Below are 18,937 nucleotides of genomic sequence, written 5' to 3'. Positions count from 1 at the left end.
CCAAGGCTTGACTGTATAAGTAATGATGATTCTGTTTGAAATGTTTGTCATAAATGAAAATTATATCTTAAGAGGAAAGAAGAAAGAAAGAAAGAAAGAAAGGAAGGAAGGAAGGAAGGAAGGAAGGAAGGAAGGAAGGAACAAGCATGCCTTCCATGTAAGTTAGCATCAGGTGCCCACAGAGACCTGGGCCATTCTCTCCAGTGTTCTGTTTGATCCCTCAGCCAATTATGATTTTTCCGAACCATCAAACAGCTCAAGGTTACCTCTACCCACACACCTCTGCTGCTCTTCAGAACCACCCCTGCATAATGCCAGAGGCTTATTGTACCTTTGAAGCCCACCAGAATGAGGGAAGAAGTCAAGAAGGTCTTTCCCGGCCTTATATATTGGATGCCTTGAACCTGGCTCTTCACACTGAGCCATGTGCTGCTGACCAGAGGTTCAGGAACAACTGCTCTGCAAGCCTGAGGTCTCTCAGCTGTCAGCCTTCAAAGCCAGCCTCTCCATACTAAAAGGCCTCCCAATGGGGAAGAGCTTCTTTCTTGACCATCGGGGCCTGGGCTTGGCTCAGGTCTGCCTCCTTGCATTCTTTCTTTTGCTCTCCCTTAACCATGAGGGTAAGTCCTGCCCCTTGAAGAGGTGAAACCAAATTTATCCGAAAATAGAGAAATCCTCAGACTGCTTTCGGAGCTTTGCCATGTATCCTCTGCGAACTCACATAAAATACAGTTATTTATTTATTTATTTTAAAAAAGTAGAAGTAGTAAAATTAGTATTGGTACTTTGGAATGAGGGAGAAATTGGATTCACTTCAGATTTGGACGGGAACCTACTTACCGTATTGGCCCGAATATAAGCCACACCTTTAAAATTGGAGAAGGGAAAGGGAAAAAAAAAAATACCCGAATATAAGCTGCTCCATTCCTCACTACCCCTGGCTGTGTACTGAGCTCTCTCCCTTCCCGGCCTTGGGGGAGAGGATGGGGGACTACGCATGGGGCAAGCACTGCTTTGCCGCTCTCTTGGAGCTCTTTGCCCAGCACTCCTGGCTGCATACTGTAAGGTCGTGAATATAAGCCGCACTTTTCGCAGTTGGAATTGGGGGCAGGGGGAGGGTAATGTGGCTTATATTCAGGCCAATACGGTATGTGACTCTTTCTGCAGCAAGATGAAAACTGAAACACAGTTATCCTCCAAATTGTGCGCTTCTCCCAATTTTGTGATGCTCTCCTCCAACTAACCAATGTGTTAAAAAATGTGCACATTAGGGGAAAGTGTGCACAGGAGATAAATATATGAGTGGAGTTGAGAGAGAGCAGAGCGCCCAAACAATGCCCTGACTTAGTACATGGGATCCCACCAGCTTTTAAAAAGAGGATACAACTGGTTTCCTTAAGGATGATGCTATGTGCAGCAAGGGGACATGGGTGGCGCTGTGGGTTAAACCACAGAGCCTAGGACTTGCCGATCAGAAGGTCGGCGGTTCGAATCCCCACGACAGGGTGAGCTCCCGTCGCTCGGTCCCTGCTCCTGCCAACATAACAGTTAGAAAGCATGTCAAGGTGAAAGTAGATAAATAGGTACCGCTCCAGCGGGAAGGTAAACGGCGTTTCCGTGCGCTGCTCTGGTTCGCCAGAAGCGGCTTAGTCATGCTGGCAACATGACCCGGAAGCTGTACGCCGGCTCCCTCGGCCAATAAAGCGAGATGAGTGCTGCAACCCCAGAGTCGGTCACGACTGGACCTAATGGTCAGGGGTCCCTTTACCTTTTTATGTGCAGCAAAGACAGAACTTTGCCACAAGTTTGAATAAAATTTCCATATCCTAATCTATACACACAGAGACAAGTTTTGAAGGGGGGGGGGTAAGATCTTGCTGCTGCTTCCAGTGTCTATCCTGAGCTATAGAGTACCAACAGGATTTTTGAGGTTCAGGATAATGTAAGCTGATTGGTCCATCCACATATTAAGATGGCGAGTAGCTGAGTTCTGAGTGGCACTTTGCCTTGCAGCAGGCTCAGTTTTCCCCATTAGGAAAAGCTTATTTTTTATTTTATTTTTAGAGCAGGAAATGCTAGAAAACAATGGGCTTGTGCAAAAGATAGAGGGTTTCGGGACCCTGTTCCCCTCCCCAAGGCAAAGCACCTGATTTAGTGACTTTTAAAGAAAGGGCGACCTTTGCAGGGACGAACAATAATCTTTAGTTGACAGTCCTGCATTGCAGGGGGGGTGGACTAGATGACCCTCTGGGCCCCTTCCAACTCTACAGTTCTTAGATTTTATGAAAAAAATGCCTGCCTCTTACAGCGGATGCCGTAGAATGCAGAGTGTGCGATGGATGGCACGAAGTGAGTTCATGTTGGCCTCTATACCGCAGATGTCCTGGAGTTAGGTGCTCAAAGAAAATTGTATATGATGGTAAGGAGCTTATTTTCCCCACTCCCCCTCTTTTCCCAGGTTCCCTTTCGTAGGTTTGACTAGGCTGACCTAATGTCAAGGAGGACACAGGGGTTTGTGAGAACACAAAGGCAGCTCTGCTGGATCATCCCCAAAGTCCATCTGGCTCAGCATTCTGTTCCCACAGTCGCCACATACGCGTACATGTGCACACACTATGAAAAGCATAACTGTAATGGACTTGCAAAGTGCTCTCAGATGCAAAACTGTTGTCCAGTTTTGCATCTGAGGAGTTACACTTTAGGAATGTGCACAGGCTTCAAGATGCACCTCGTATCTGTATCCGAGCATCTTAAATAATTCTAACTTGCTCTTTGTAATAGCAGTAGTAGTAGTAGTAATAATAATATTAACAACAACAACAACAACAACAACAACAACAACAACAATAATAATAATTTATTATTTATACCCCACCCATCTGGCTGGGTTTCCCCAGCCACCCTGGGTAGTCTTCACTTTAGTTGTGCTCCAGGTTCTGGGCCTCAATGTGTTTAACAAAGCCCCATGTACCACATTTACATGGCTGGAGTTTTTCCATCTTTGGGCCAAAGTATATGCCAAAGTAGGGACGCGGGTGGTGCTGTGGGTTAAACCACAGAGCCTAGACTTGCCGATCAGAAGGTTGATAGTTCGAATCCCTGCGACGGGGTGAGCTCCTGTTGTTCGGTCTCTGCTCCTGCCTACCTAGCAGTTCAAAAGCACGTCAAAGTGCAAGTAGATAAATAGGTACCACTTTGGCGGGAAGGTAAACGGCATTTCCGTGCACTGCTCTGGTTTGCCAGAAGTGGCTTAGTCATGCTGGCCACATGACCTGGAAGCTGTATGCTGGCTCCCTCGGCCAATAAAGCGAGATGAGCGCCGCAACCCCAGAGTCAGCCACGACTGGACCTAATGGTCAGGGGTCCCTTTACCTTTACCTATATGCCAAAGTACACATTTTAAAAACAACAAACAACAAAAAAGTTTCCTTCTCATAAGCATCCTGCAGCATAGCACCAAGAGCAGAGCTCTGGCCGCCGTTTCCCCTCCTTCCCAGGAACACCATTGTCTTCATGCTCACATGGATCCACTAGTTTTGGAAATGATTCAGTCCTTGACAGATTCAGTGCCTCTTGGAAGAAAGGGAAGCAGCAGCAAGTGGGCCACAAAGGTTCTACAATGTTTCCTTTGTTTAGGAGCCAGTGTGGTGCAGTGGTTAAGAGCGGTAGTCTTGTAATCTGGGGAACCGGGTTCTCGTCTCCGCTCCTCCACATGCAGCTGCTGGGTGACCTTGGGCCAGTCACACTTCTTTGAAGTCTCTCAGCCCCACTCACCTCACAGAGTGTTTGTTGTGGGGGAGGAAGGGAAAGGAGAATGTTAGACGCTTTGAGACTCCTTAAAGGGAGTGAAAGGCGGGATATCAAATCCAAACTCTTCTTCTTCCTGCTTCCACACCACCAAAGCAGCTAGCAAACAGACAGATATTTGAAAATGGACAGATCACTGATTAATACGCTCCACGATGGCTATCAAGTTTACACCTCAACACAGGCTTCAAAGAAGGAAACCGAGGCGCAAAATGAACACTCAAGCCCTTCAAGATCCTATTAAGCGGGATTGCTTCCACATGACTCTTAAGGACCATCTGCTTTCAGAGTTCCCTGATAACATTGAAGAATACTAGAACAAGCAAAAAAACATCCATTATTGCAGCTTGTGAACAAACTATTGGATACCAAACCAAGAAACACCAGGACTGGTTTGATGAGAATGACAGTGAGATTGAACACATGATTGACAAGAAAAGGAAGGTCTTTCAGATCTGGCAAAGATAGAAACTGAGCCATTAAGAAAAAAAAAGCCTATGCCAACGCTAAGGCTGAGGTTCAAAGAAGAAGCAAAGAACTAAAGAACACCTGGGGGATTAAAAAAACTCAAGCGATCCAGCACTTAGCTGACACTCATGATGCACAGAGTTTCTTTAAAGCCACAAAGACCATCTATGGGCCAATAAATCATGGCATATGCCCTCTACGCTCAGCAGACGGTACCACACTTCTAAAAGATAAAGAAGCTATTGCATTGCACTAGAAAGAACATTACCAGCATCCCCTTAACCACAACTCCCCTGTAGCTGCTGAAGTCCTCTCACAAATTCTGCAAAAACAAGTTAGAGATGAGCTTGCAGTATCTCCAAATCTGGGAGAGTTGTGTACAGCTATTAACCAAATGAAAAGCAACATAAAGTTCAAGAAAACCTAACACCTCATATAGCTGAGATTATAACAATGTGTTTTCTCTATTATTGTATACTCATTCAACTGAGTTTCACTCAGAGGAGACAGATTAAATTTAATAGATAATTCATTTCAGTGAGTCCAATCTGAGGACTCAGCCACATTAGTAAAAAAAAACAGTGCGTTGAATGCGTTATAAACACGCAACACTGGAGAGCAAAAAAACTTTCTTTGTGATTTTACACAGCATTTCCCCCCTTTTTTTATAGCGATTTAATTTCTGACTTATTTATAGTGGGTTTTTTCCTGTGTAGATCCACCCAGAGTAAAACTAATAATAATAATAATAATAATAATAATAATAATAATAATAATAATAATATGCTGAAAGAAATAAAGACCAGATATAATTGGACCTCCTGGAAATTTTGTACAAGCAAATCAAGATGAATATTCAGTAAATGAAAGATCCCCTTTCCTTAATAATAATTAAGCATAGCAGGTTGAATTTTTACCTCAGGCTCTCAATACACTTGGCCATGTAATTGTTCACTGGCTGGCAAGTGCAGACTGCCAGCAGCAGTATGAAAAACACCTGCCATTTCTCACTGAAAAATAGAATATCAGAAATATTTTACCCAACCCTACTTTGAATAGATGGACTCAAGCCTGCTGCTGTGGGGATTCATAGGCCTATTAGTCTAAGATGGACTATGCAATTGTGTAGAAACAGTACTAGAAGTTTTACCTCATGATGTTCTTGAATGTCAGTTCTGTTCTAACATTAAATTAGAACACTGCCCTTGCTTAAGTGCATAGAAACCCTGGAGTGTGGTAGGAAAAAGTAAGGTTTCTGTTACAAGGAACAAATAAGTATGTCATAGTAAAGACTTCCCGTCTTAGGAAAAAGTTATTTGGAATCATTTCTAGAGAACTGAGGGTGGGGATTTGGAGTTTTAAGGACAGAAATGTATTGTGATATATCTCTCCTGTCTTTTAACACATTTTATGGTAATGATTAAATTTTAGTAGTTTTTGCAAAATGGTAAAAAATAAAATAAAATTCTGTTTTAGGCCTATTTTAATGGGGAGTTTTTAAAAGACACCTTCCTTTTATGTGGCACTTCTGATGCCCTTATTGGTATACAGTGGTACCTCAGGTTAAGAACTTAATTCGATCTGGAGGTCCATTCTTAACCTGAAACGGTTCTTAGCCTGAGGTACCACTTTAGCTAATGGGGCCTCCCGCTGCCACCGCGCCACTGCTGCGCAATTTCTGTTCTCATCCTGAAGCAAAGTTCTTAACCTGAGGTACTATTTCTGGGTTAGTGGAGTCCGTAATCTGAAGCATCTGTAACTTGAAGTGTCTGTAACCCGAGGTACCACTGTATCCTCTTTGCTCCTGTATGATAGGGTCTTTAAACTAATTCGATAAAATTGTATTCCTTCGTTCACCAGTTAACATGAACACTCTTTTTTTCAATTTCTAGTCAAAACTGGGAAAAAGTTAAGCCACCACTTGTCCTGTCATTACAACACTCCGGGTTTGAGGTGTGGACAAAAGTATGTTTATAAGCACACAAGAGTGGACTACCTTTGCTGTGACACCGACGTCTGTTTTAAAACTTAATCTAAGGCCATAGGAGCCAACTCCAAGGGACCAAGGGCCCTTCAGCCCCTGCCCCCAATTAAAATATTTGAAGTCCCCCCCAAATGTTGATGGGCATTGTCATTTATATGTGTGTGTGTGTGTGTGTGCTGCGTCATGTGGTTGATTATGTGGGGCTGGGCTTACCTGTCCCCCCCTCCCCACATTTTATTCATTTTGACACCTCTGTCTAAGGCACATATAACACACATTTCCCTTCCCCACAGTAGAAGCCATTGCGATGCAAATGACAAACAGGTGTTTGTCCCTGTAAACAGGGACTTTTTTTTGGGGGGGGGCAAACCAACTGAATTTCCCCCCATCACCATCATCTCCCTCTACAAATTGGAGCCTGACTGTGTGGTGTGTACAGCCTTCTGTATTCATGGAGGAGCCCCACACATTTTAAAACAATGATTCCTAAACGCATGGCAAGACTTCATGAGCACAGGAGACAGCACTTTGCAGTGCGCGGTCCCCAGCCTATCAACAGTTGTGAATCAATTCTCGTTCTGTTCACAACTTTGCTCCTTCTCCCTGCTCCAGAGCAGAGGAGCACTCGTTTGTGTTCACTCGTTTACGCCGTCTGTCACTGTCTATTGTTCAAAAAAGAACACACACCCCTGCCCCCCCAAAAAAGTGCATAATTCTCTTAGGGGGAATGGGGTATTCCTTGGTGAGGTGATAGTCACTGGCCAAGTGGTGCTGTACACATTGTGCTTTGCTGGAAAGACAGAAGCTCAGCTCTCGCAGCCCCTGCTGCACTAATCTCACACCCGACTTCGCTCACGACCAACACTTTGGGTTGCCAGTTGCTTGTGTGGCTGTTTTGCAGATTTGTCCGCTGAAGGGCACACCACATATACTCTGAACAAATTGCGGAACGTGGGAGGTGCCCAGTGCTAGCACACTGAGGTTAATGAAGACAACTAACTTAGGTTCCACTATGCTTTATTCAGAGTAGACCTACTGAAGCTAATGGACCTAGCCTAGCCACTCTGAGTAGGAACTAATTGAACACAACCCCATGTCATTGATAATATTTGCCTTTCTACTTCTGGCATAGCAGGTGTCTCCCTGAGTTCTGGGAGCACAGTGGTCATTGGTCAGTCCTTAACTGACTTGTTTGGGTATTTCATACAGTGGCGTGTGGTCAGTGGACTATGGGGACTAGACCGGTCCCCTAAATGTTCCTGGCAAATTGGAGCATTGGCACCTTCTTCCCAAAGCACGGGAGGCTCCTGCTCAGCTTAGAGAGAGAGGCGCAAAGCTTACACTTGCGATGTCAGGATGTCACACACACAACGTCACGTCCCCCCATCGCTCTAGCAAACCGGCACCACTGGCCCAAACTGTTCTCCTATGAAAAATATCACTGCACACCACTGATTTGATCCTATACTCAGTCAGGATGCTCAGAGATGGTGTTGGAGCCAGTTCTACTATGACCTATAAGGGCTGCTGTCCCTTAGATTCTAAATGCAACTCCCTTTTAACTTGCAGAACTCTGGACCTCTGAATCTCTGTGATTAGAGAGAAATCTCTTTACTCTTTTCTTCCTGTTAAGAATTCATTGCCCTGTAACTGTAACGCAACAAAGCTTTTAACTAGTTTGGACTGTTGGAGCGTTCTAGGTGTTAAATCAAAGAGTTAGATAACCATTACAATGATTGCTAGTTTTTGGTATGAGCTTTCGTGTGCATGCACACTTCTTCAGATACAGTGTATCTGAAGAAGTGTGCATGCACACGAAAGCTCATACCAAGAACTGACTTAGTTGATCTTTAAGGTGCTACTGGAAGGAATTTGTTTTGTTTTGACTATGGCAGACCAACACGGCTACCTATCTGTAATTGCTAGTTTTGTAAGTGAGACCACTTGTTTGTGCTATTGTTATTTTATCTGATGCTTCGATTCCCCCCCTTCTGCTTTAAGTTTAAACCTTAAGTTGTAATCCACATTCTTTTTTGTTCCCCATATAAATATTGTACCCTGATTTCCCCTTGCATGCCTTGTTCCTTATATTCTGCCTTCCTTGACATTCACTTATGTATAACCGTCGTTTCCTTTGAGAATATTAGGCTTCCATTTTTCTTAAACTGAAATGCATTAACTGATCTTCTGCTGTCGTCATCGCAAATAAATATCGAAATCAGATTTCAGCTCCTGGTTATGTGTGGTCACATCCTTTCACCCGCTGAAGGAAAATAAGGACCTCACTTTCACACATAAGGCACAGGGTTATGAGGCTGATGAGTGTCCAAGGGAAGTCGGTTCATAAACTCTGACCAATACACATGAAGAACACAGGAAGAGCCTGCTGTATCAGGTCAACAACCCATCTTAGTCCAGCATCCAGTTCTCACAGATGCCAACCAGATGCCCATGACAAACCCGCAAGCAGAATTTGAGCACAAGAGCCTTCTCCCTTCCTGTGGTTTCCAGAATCTGGTGTTTATAAGCATTGCTGCTTCATGGCTTGTAGCCATCAATAGCTTTCCCCTCCATGAATTTGTCCAATCCTCTTTTAAACCCATCTAGTTCAGTGGCCATCACTGCTTCCCGTTGTAAATCAATCATTATAAAAATAGACTAATAGGTTGAGATTAGCAATTTTGGTGCAGTCACAGAGAGGTAAAAAGGTAAAGGACCCCCTGGACGGTTAGGTCCAGTCATCTCGCTTTCAGACCAAGGGTGCCGGCGTTTGTCCACAGACAGCTTTCCGGGTCATGTGGCCAGCAGGACTAAACCGCTGCTGGTGCAACGGAACACCGTGATGGAAGCCAGAATGCACAGAAATGCCGTTTACCTTCCCACCACAGCGGTACCTATTTATCTACTCACACTGGTGTGCTTTTGAACTGCTAGGTTGGCAGGAGCTGGGACCAAACAACGGGAGCTCACCCCGTTGCAGGGATTCAAAGTGCCAACCAATTGGCAAGCCCAAGAGGCTCAGTGGTTTAGACCACAGTGCCACCCATGTCCCCTACAGAGAAGCACGGTGGGGGCTGGCTTGAGCGGATGACATAAGCAGATGAGTGAAAAATAAATGTTTATAAAGAGATACACCCAAATGGATCAATCCTAATGATAGAAAGTCAGCAGAAACACTCTCAGCACAATTAAGTGACCTCCACCCCAAATGGTGCTTAGGAGCAGGGTTTTTTTTAAGGGGGAACTCACAGGAACTCAGTTCTGGCACCTCTCAGGTTGGCACTATTGCCATTCTAAGAGAATGAGGGAGGTGTTTATGGTGAGTTCCAGCTCCTGTTTTCCCAGAGAAATAGGACTGCTTAAGAGCCTCTGGGATGAACCAACACTGGCTGAGCAAGCCCCTGCCAGCGAAGTGGGAAGAAACCCTAAAACCAGAGAGCTGTCCCATGGTTCTACAAATGGGACCACCCCCAAGGATCTTATCTTGGCATTGCCACTTCAAGAGCGCTCACGCACATCCCATGGGGACAGAGAATGGGCATACATGGTGTCCATAGCAACCACAGCACTGTCAACCAGTTGCCACCCACCAGCCCACCATAGGCACGCCCCATATCACAGCTGCATGCGCCAACTCTGCAACGCAGCATGACCCAGCAAACAAATGCACATGAAGCTCGTGACAGCTGCTGCAGGCACCCCAAACATGCACTTGCACCGTCCATCAACAGCACATTTCAAAACAAACAAACACCCCGAAACCACGCGGCACACACCAGGAGGTGTAAAAGGAAAGTTTATTGCAAGCAGTCAATGTGTTACATCTATCTCCCTGAGGTTCAGCACTGGCACTCCACAGGGATGTGTGTACTCGTCGTATACATATGATTGTATTTCATCTGATCCGTCCCCTGTAATTATTAAGTTTGCAGATGATACTCCCATAATGGGTCTAATTACAGGGGGAGATGAATCAGCGTACAGGGCAGAGGTTAAAAAAGTATCTACATGGTGCCTCGAGAATAACTTGCACCTAAATATTAGCAAAACAAAGGAGATGGTTTTGGACTTTTGGAGGAAGAGAGGAGAACTAGCCCCGTTGTATATCCAGGGCGGGGGGGGGGGGCTGTGTGGAGAGAGTCTCTTCCTTTAATCCTTTAAATTCCTGGGAGTCTACCTTAGTGAAGACCTCACTTGGAAAACAATATAACTCAGGTGGTTAGGAAGGCCCAACAGAGACTCCATTTCTTCAGAGTCTTGCGAAAGACCAATAATGTTAAACAACAATTGATGACCTCCTTCTACTGGTCCATAATAGAAAGTGTCCTCTCATATTCTATCACAGTGCGGTACGTTGGTATGTTGGCTTGACAGCAGCCAAATAATAAACCCAGCACTGTAGTAATAATAATAATAATAATAATAATAATAATAATAATAATATATTATTATTATTATTATTATTATTATTATTATTATTATTTACACCCCGCCCATCTGGCTGGGTTTCCCCAGCCACTCTGGGTGGCTTCCAGCAAAATATTAAAATACAATAATTCATCAAATATTAAAAGCTTTCCTGATCAGGGCTGCCTTCAGATGTCTTCTAAAACTCAGATAACTGTTTATTTCTTTGACATCTCGTGGGAGGGTGTTCCACAGCACAGATGGCACTACCGAGAAGGCCCTCTGCCTGGTTCCCTGTAACCTCACTTCTTGCAGTGAGGAAACCGCCAGAAGGCCCTCAGACTTCAGTGTACGGGCAGAACGATAGGGGTGGAGACGCTCCTTCATGTATACTGGGCCGAGGCCGCTTAGTTCATACACAAATGCTCTGCAACTGCCACGACTCATAATCCTTCCCTCCCTTCAGTTCATTAAAGTGCACATACAACCAATGCCCATGGCATCAACTGCCTTCTGAAGGTTCCTTGGGCTGGAAGTAGAGCAGCACAGGTGAAACCAACCCACCTCCTGTGGGCAAACAGAGTCTTTCTCTGGAAACAACTTCCTTATGAGGGCTCCAGGGCTGGAAGCTGGGGCAAGACCGGTGGAAAAAGCTATTACTTGCTAGTTAACAGATTCACTCTTCCCTCCATGCAAGTTGCCGATTGCCTGCAATGATTAATAGGAACTACTCCCACACTTATACCATCAAATTCTACAGTGCCAGCTTCCAAGCATGGTTAAGTACCACACTTTGATTTTCTGACATTATTTATTCAGTGCCAGAGCTGCAGTAGCATCTGTGCAGCCAGTTATTCAAGATTTAACTGCTCAATTAAGAGAATTGGCTGCCCCTATGCTAGTGGACCAGGTTTAAGGATGCTGTATTGATTTTCAAGCTTCTAAACAATTTGGGTCCAAGATACCTCAGGAACCATCTAATCCCTTAAATACCTGCCCAATAACTGAGGACTTTTGACTCCACAGAGTGGGATGGGAAGTGACGGAGACAGGATGTTTGTGTTACTGTGTTCCGTGAAGTGGGACTATTGTCCTTTTCCCCTTCTCTTTGCTGTCTGATGCTAGAGAGAGAGGGAGCCACGTTGCAGTGCTCCGTGTGTGTTTATATGTAAATAAAGTAGATTAGCCAAAATGCTGAGGTCTGTCATGCGAACTGTGAAGACTCTGCGGATCCCTAAGTGTGCCGGTGTCTGTTGGCATCGGTCGCTGTGATGTTCGGGCTGAAGAAAGCTTTTGAAGCTCCTGAACAATTGACCAGGAGGGAGGGAACATGCCAGTCGGGCATATGTCTCTGCTGGGGTCCTACTCGAGTGTACGCTGAACTCCTGACAGTTAGTGGTCCCCCATGGTTTGGATACACAGCTTATACCCACCAAGATACAGTAACACAAACAAATCATTTTCTTTTCCCACTCCCCCAGTGATTGATGCATCACCACATCTATATGTTGATAGATTAGGAAGAACTTTCTGACAGTAGGAGTTGTTTGACAGTGGAGCAGACTCCTTTAGAAAGTGGCAGAGTCTCCTTCTTTGGAGGTTTGGATGACCATCTGCCAGAGGTTCTTTAATTGAAATTCCTGCATTGTAGGGAGTTGGACTAAATGACTATTGAGATTCCTTCCAACTCTACAATGCTATGATTGATACATTGGCATCTATAGCTAATATTGTGGAGCTGCAAAACTTTATGAAGATGTGAAGGCAAGGCATGAAATAAGCTAGTGTGGTTACAGGGACCTATGTCTTTGAGTATGGTCTAAAATAGATGGACTATTAATGGAACTCACATCACTTAGCACAACCAGAGCATACGAGGGTGTTTCCCCAAGTCCTTGCAGTCAGCATGGAACATAAAATGGCTTCACCCAACTGACTAACCAACTAGCCTGTCCCCACTTGCAAGCATCAATCGCAGCTTTGATCCTGTGGGACTCGATCAACCAAGAAATATGGAGGTGGACAGAAAGCCCACCAAAAGGAACAAGCATTCCTTCAATGCTGTATAGCATCTGGAAGCCACTGCTGCCTGGGACATTCTGTAAAGTATTCATCTGGTTCCTCCTTTGCCTGTTTGTGTTTGTCTGAACAATCAGTACATTATGCCCCAAAGAGCCGAAGGGAACCGCTACCCACATCCCCATCACTCTTCAGAACCACCCCAGCACATTGCCAGAGGCTTCTCATATCTTTCAAGCCCACAAGGACCCCATGTCCCAAGAAGCTAGGAAGGTTCCTCCAATCCCTTTTATAAAAGCTGTTTTGAACCTCGCCCTTCAAACTGTGGGGCGTGTTCCTTACTAGAAGCTGTGCTCCTGTTACAGCTTATTGCCACAGAGCCAAGTGTGTCCCTCAGCCGTCAGCCTTCGGAAACCAGTCTCTCAGTAGGAAAAGATTTTCCAATGGGACAGAGCTTCTTTCTTGATAATCGGCGCCCACGTTGGGCTCAGGCCTGGCTGCTCACAGCCTGTGCTCTACTTTGCCTCAAGTCCGGGGGTAAGTATCATCCCCATCCCTCCTTACAAGAGGTAAAAGAAAAACAAGACACTAGTTAATGTATATAATTCATCTGCCTGTCTTCCTAAAGTGAAGAAACCCTGCAAGTGTTTTGAGCGGTGCTATGGTCAGGCCTTCTGTGGTGGTGGTGGTTAATTTCCAGGGGCTGTGCATATAAACAAAATTGTACAAAGCCAAAGCAATCCCCAGAACCACCTCCAGCCCCTAAGAGCTCTGAGTTAAGCCCTCCAGTTTACTTACTCGGGTCTTGAGAAGCCCCACTTCTTCCCACAGTTTCTCTTCTCCTCCCTCAGTATTTTTCTAGCTGATGCTGCCTCTGTCGTCTCCCTGCAAAGATGCAGACCTTTTGTTTAGAAAGAAACTTTCTTCCACCCCAAGCCATTTACTGGTTTCCTCTTTGCATATGGAAAACCTGGTGTGGAGAGAGATCGGTTAAGCCCTCCAGCTTGCTTACAGTACAGTGGGTCTCTTAACAGCTCCCTTCATGCCAGGTTTCCCATTCTGATGCTCCACTCCTTTCCGGGGCGGTGGCTGCTGCTGCTGCCCTAGTAATTGCCCTCACCCAATGCACCCAGCCTGGGGGACAGGATTCGGGTGGGTTGCTTTTTCTGAGCCAGCTGTGGAAAGGAAGAGAAGGGGCCTCTGTGTGTAGGGAGGGTGGGGGTGTTGCTCTGCCTGGACCAGCCAGCAGCCCTTCTTTCCACCCACCCCACCCATTTTCCATTTGATTCATCATTTCCCTGCCAAACTTGGGATCACTTAAGTAAAGTCTGAATAAGACGTGGCTTCCCTGTATTGGCTTAGGCTGTGTGTGTTTGGGATTCAACTGTTTCTGAAAGGCTAACTCTGCGAACACACAAACTAACACGCCAGGGCTACAGATGTGTTATTATTGTTGTACACCACTCCAATCTCTGATCAGCGCAAGATTTCAGGGGTTCCAGGCATGCTAAACCAGGGTTTGTGTTTCATTTTGGGAATGAGGCACAGTGGCGACTGTGCTGTCTTTATAAGATAAGGTTAATTATACATATATGCAATCCGAGCCTACGATGGAGGGGTTCATGGCATTGACACCCCAAAAGGGTCTTGCTCAGAGATCAGCAACCTTTTTCAGCTGTGGGCCGGTTCACTGTCCCTCAGACCATGTGGTGGGCCAGACTACATTGGGGGGGGGGGGAGAACGAATTCCTATGCCCCACAAATAACCCAGAGATGCATTTTAAATAAAAGCACACATTCTGCTCATGCTGATTCCCAGACCGTCCGTGGGCTGGATTGAGAAGGTGATTTGGCCGCATCCGGCCCCAGGGCCTTAGGTTGCCTACCCCTGGTCTTGCTTATCCCACAGCCGCAACTGCGGATTCAAAACAGAAATCAGCCACCATGCTCTGATCCTCTCTCTAACTTGCCTCCTTTACCAGAGTGCAACCTTTTTTCTCCAGGTAACATCCCAGCCAACTCTGAATAATTTAATTCAAATTCTGCCTTTCTGTTCTAACTAATTCTGGGCAGAGGGAGGGGGCCCTCCCATTTGCCACCTGGGAGTCTCCCCTCCCCCTCCCATTGTCTGCCTGGCACAGAGCTTTGTTTCTTTGGAGCCACAACTTGGGACTCCCGGTCTACCCCCTAATGAAGCTGATGTGGCGAGTTTTAAATAAGGGCAATGTTTGCAGGGACAAATAATAAAACACAATTATTGGTCCTTTACAGCAGATGCTATAACATGCAGGTTTTGCTCCAAATGGGACACAGAGGAGACATGCACTCCGACTGATCGTACCTGTACGGGAGACTACTGTATGATTGGAGAAGTTTTTGAAGGTAAGTGGATTTTCCTCCCTTTTGTATGCCATGACTAGGATGACCTGATGTTATGGAGGAGAGAGAGGAGACCTGCTGGACTACATCAAAGGTCCCTCTAGTTCAGAGCTTCCCAAACTGTGTCTCGCGACACATTAGTATGTCAGCTGCAGTGTGTCGCACAAACACTCCCACGCTCCTCCTGGGGCTGGAAAAGGGGTTAGTTTAACCTCTGGTTTTCTAGTAAAACTGAATTACGAAATGATGCATGTCTAAAAAGTGTGTCACCAACATGAAAAGTTTGGAAAGCTCTGCTTTAGTTCAGCATTTGCAGTCTAGTATCAGGAGCAGAGAGCTATGGTTGCCATTACCTCTCCTTCTAAGAGACACCAGTGTCCCCATGGGTCAGAGTTCCACCAGGTTTGAAAATGACAGCGTCCTTGCCAGGACCAATGTCTCTTGGAGGAAAGAGCAGCAGGGTGCCACAAAAGTTCTGCAGGGCTTCTGTCTTCCATGCCACCAAAGCAGCTAGCAGACTGACAGACATTTTAAAATGGTAAGAGAAAAATTTAAAAAAAGAAGGAATACCGCAGCCATGGTCTCATCTCCCCTCAGACTGCTGTGGGAATGCTAGCCTTGAAATGGCTCAAATTCCTGCACCCTCAGTTTGCCAAAGTTGAAAAAGGTGCCAAACTGTGAACTCCATCACCTTTCATAATTGGGCATGACAAAAATGCTGCTGAGGCAGAAGGCCACAAAGTGTGGTGGGGACGGGAGCATGTGCCACGAGCGAGATAAATGGGCAGATAACTCCGTCTAAGTAACTGTGGGGGCAGCAACACTAGAAGATTCGCTTCAGTGTATCCTTGAATGCCAGCTCTGTTCTTATATCAAAGCACATCACACATAGGGGGCCTTATGTCTTGTTGTTGTTGTTGTTTAGTCGTTTAGTCATGTCCGACTCTTCATGACCCCATGGACCAGAGAACGCCAGGCACTTCTGTCTTCCACTGTCTCCCGCAGTTTGGTCAAACTCATGCTGGTAGCTTCGAGAACACTGTCCAACCATCTTGTCCTCTGTCGTCCCCTTCTCCTTGTGCCCTCCATCTTTCTCAACATCAGGGTCTTTCCCAGGGAGTCTTCTCTTCTCATGAGGTGGCCAAAGTATTGGAGCCTCAGCTTCAGGATCTGTCCTTCCAGTGAGCACTCAGGGCAGATTTCCTTCAGAATGGATAGGTTTGATCTTCTTGCAGTCCATGGGACTCTCAAGAGTCTCCTCCAGCACCATAATTCAAAAGCATAGGGGGCTTTACTTAAGAAGATGAAATACTGCAGATAGGATGAAATGAGGCTTCCTTTTTTTATTACAAGGAACAAACTGATATGTCATTTGGAAGTCAGCCTCTTTTGCAGTCTGAGGAAAAAGGTGTTTGCAACCTATTTTAAACAATTGCAGCAGAAATTCTGAGATTTAAGGATATGTATTTATTTTGACATGCATCGTTCACATGTTGCAACTTTTATTTTAATGTTGACATTGTAGTAGCTTTTGCAGAATAAACTCGAGATTCTGTTTTAGGTATACATTTTAAAAAATGGTGTCGAAATGTATTTTATTTTAACTTTAAATATGTTCTCTTCTGTTTTGATACGTTCTGTGGACAAAGTCCACAAAGTTCTCATCGTTCACTTGTTAATACTAACACAAATATTCCCCCTTTTCTCTCCAGCCGGCACGGATGAATTTATTCAAATGCAAAAATTCTGTGGCTCTTTTCAACTAAAATACTTGTGTGGACAGGAAACGCATGAGTATCGCAGAGAGAAAATGACATGCTGTTATTACGACTACTGTTCTGATGAATATCCTTAAGTTGTTTTAACCCATCAGCCTTTCCCTTTGCTCCTTCCCTCCTCAGTTTGCTATTTTGTTTTGGAAGTTGCTTTGGGGGTGCATTTGAATGGAAATACGAAGCGTTGTAAGAATGCAATGATTCCAATCCAATCAATCTAACTGCCACCACTGTCTGCTCAAAAGCTGCTGCTTTTGAGTGCAGATCTCAGAAAGACACAATAAATATTAAGCGATTCTTTTTGTCCCTTCCCCACGGTGGAAGTCAGGCCTTCATGAACTGTAATCCAAATGACAGACAAAAGACTTCTGTTGCCATTTTGAGGGCATGTACCGTATTTTTCGCTCCAAAAGACGCACCTGACCGTATGACACACCTAGTTTTTAGAGGAGGAAAACAAGAAAAAAAATATATTCTGAATGAAACAGTGGATGTATCATTTTTGTGCTTCATGCTGTGGCCACAGACACGTGATCTGATGGTGAATTTGGGGACCCCAGGCAAGAATCCTGATGATCCATGTGGATCCGTGCTTTGTAACCACATTTTTGCACCACTGCAGTCCCAGGAAATAGTGGGTGCATGATTTTTCTGGTGCAGGCTGTAGCCATGGACGTGCTATGGGATCTGATGATGAATTTGGGGTGACCCAATGCAAAAATCCCAAGGATCCATGGGCTTTTACCTCCCCCCTCCCAGGCAGCCTCCTTTATCTCTAGGGTCCCTTATCTCCCTCCTGATTTCTTGCAAATCAGCTCCTTCCTTTCAACACCCACTTCCCTCTTTCAAAAAAAAGAGAGCATGATCTGCTTTTTGCCCCTGGGCAATTCGGCTCCAGGGACCACACATTCACTCCATAAGACGCACAGACATTTCCCCTTACTTTTTAGGAAGAAAAAAGTGTGTCTTATGGAGCAAAAAATATGGTACTGTAATCTCTTGAGGGGCTTTGGGTGGAAGGGCAAATCTGCAGGCTCTACTACCAATATGGCACCCAAATGACCCTCCACAAATAGGAGGATGGTTGTGCCTTGTGGGGAGACTTCTGAAGGCTCCTACACATGTTTTAGATCAATTATTTTCCATAGTCCTGAATGCAGAGGGAGCCCCCGTGACCAAAGGAGAGTCTCCACTTCACAGTGCACAGTTCCCATCATAAGAACACCTGGCTATCCCTAGTTGTGAATGAAATGCTCCACAGTTCTCAGCTGTGCTCCTCCTCTGTGCTCTAGAGAGGAGGACCATTCATTTCTGTCCACTCGTTTATGCATTCCTTCTTTCTCTGGAAGTTTTCAAAATAAGCCCCGCCCCCACTTCAAATGCACAATTGCCTTAGATATTAGGGTGGGGTGGGATGTTCCTTGGTGAGTTCATAGTTGCCGGCTAAGCATTGCTTTACACAGCCCACATTTACCAGCCCCACACCTGACAATGAGGCCTAAAATGCCTAATTATGACCAGAGACTGGAGGACTCCTTGCTTGAACTGGGCAAATTACAGTAGATGTTGTTGAAAATATGAGTCTGTGGTAGGGATGGTGGCAAAGTTCATTAAAAGGAAATGAGAGTGAGCTTAGATTGCATTGTGTTGCATTCTCGGGAGTTGAACGTCATATGACTGCTCATTTTTTAGGTTGTGTTACCAATTTTTAAAAAATGCTTTTCGGGCTGATATTCCCATCGCTGTTCTCGATCTTATAAATTGACTACCTCTCTTTTATATTGTTCTCTCTTTTCTTAATATTTATATCAAAGTTTAAAAGTTAAGTGGCAATCTATATTCTGTTTTGCTTCCCATGTAATGATTGTATCTTGATTTTTCCTTGAAAACACTGTCCCTGAAAGATGCAATAAATAATTAAGTAATGGATTTTAGTCTCTGGTCAAATTCGGTCCCTGGTCATATTTGCTCACTGCCCTCTCACACCTTGGGGGAAATTGACAGCCTTGCTTTCACACACAATGGGGAGCAGGGCAGATTTGAGTGTCTGAAAGAAGCAGGTTGAGTGGAAAAAACAAACAAAACTCACTTGTGCTAG

General features: G+C 45.1%; 4 long non-coding RNA genes across 4 annotated transcripts in view; 2 read left to right on the top strand and 2 right to left on the bottom strand.

The window, feature by feature from the left end:
* The window catches only part of LOC309337342, an 86,770-nt gene that overhangs the window by 53,424 nt on the left and 14,409 nt on the right, over positions 1-18,937 (bottom strand). The gene's annotated exons all lie outside the window — the stretch shown is intronic.
* LOC309337338 lies at positions 428-6,391 on the top strand. Its single transcript, XR_014154171.1, has 3 exons — positions 428-620; positions 2,309-2,419; positions 6,168-6,391. It is a non-coding gene; the product is annotated as an uncharacterized lncRNA (long non-coding RNA).
* On the top strand, positions 12,992-18,768 carry LOC309337336. The gene is made up of 3 exons (XR_014154169.1): positions 12,992-13,222; positions 14,957-15,067; positions 16,777-18,768. It is a non-coding gene; the product is annotated as an uncharacterized lncRNA (long non-coding RNA).
* Positions 13,132-13,777, bottom strand: LOC309337445. Its single transcript, XR_014154308.1, has 3 exons — positions 13,698-13,777; positions 13,484-13,570; positions 13,132-13,244 (listed from the first exon to the last, which is right to left on the bottom strand). It is a non-coding gene; the product is annotated as an uncharacterized lncRNA (long non-coding RNA).

Source organism: Podarcis erhardii (genome assembly GCF_964252035.2).
Source record: "Podarcis erhardii genome assembly, chromosome: 2".
Taxonomy (NCBI): Eukaryota; Metazoa; Chordata; class Lepidosauria; order Squamata; family Lacertidae; genus Podarcis; species Podarcis erhardii.
The sequence above is the reverse complement of the archived record's forward strand: the minus strand, read 5'-3'. Positions and strand labels throughout refer to the sequence as shown.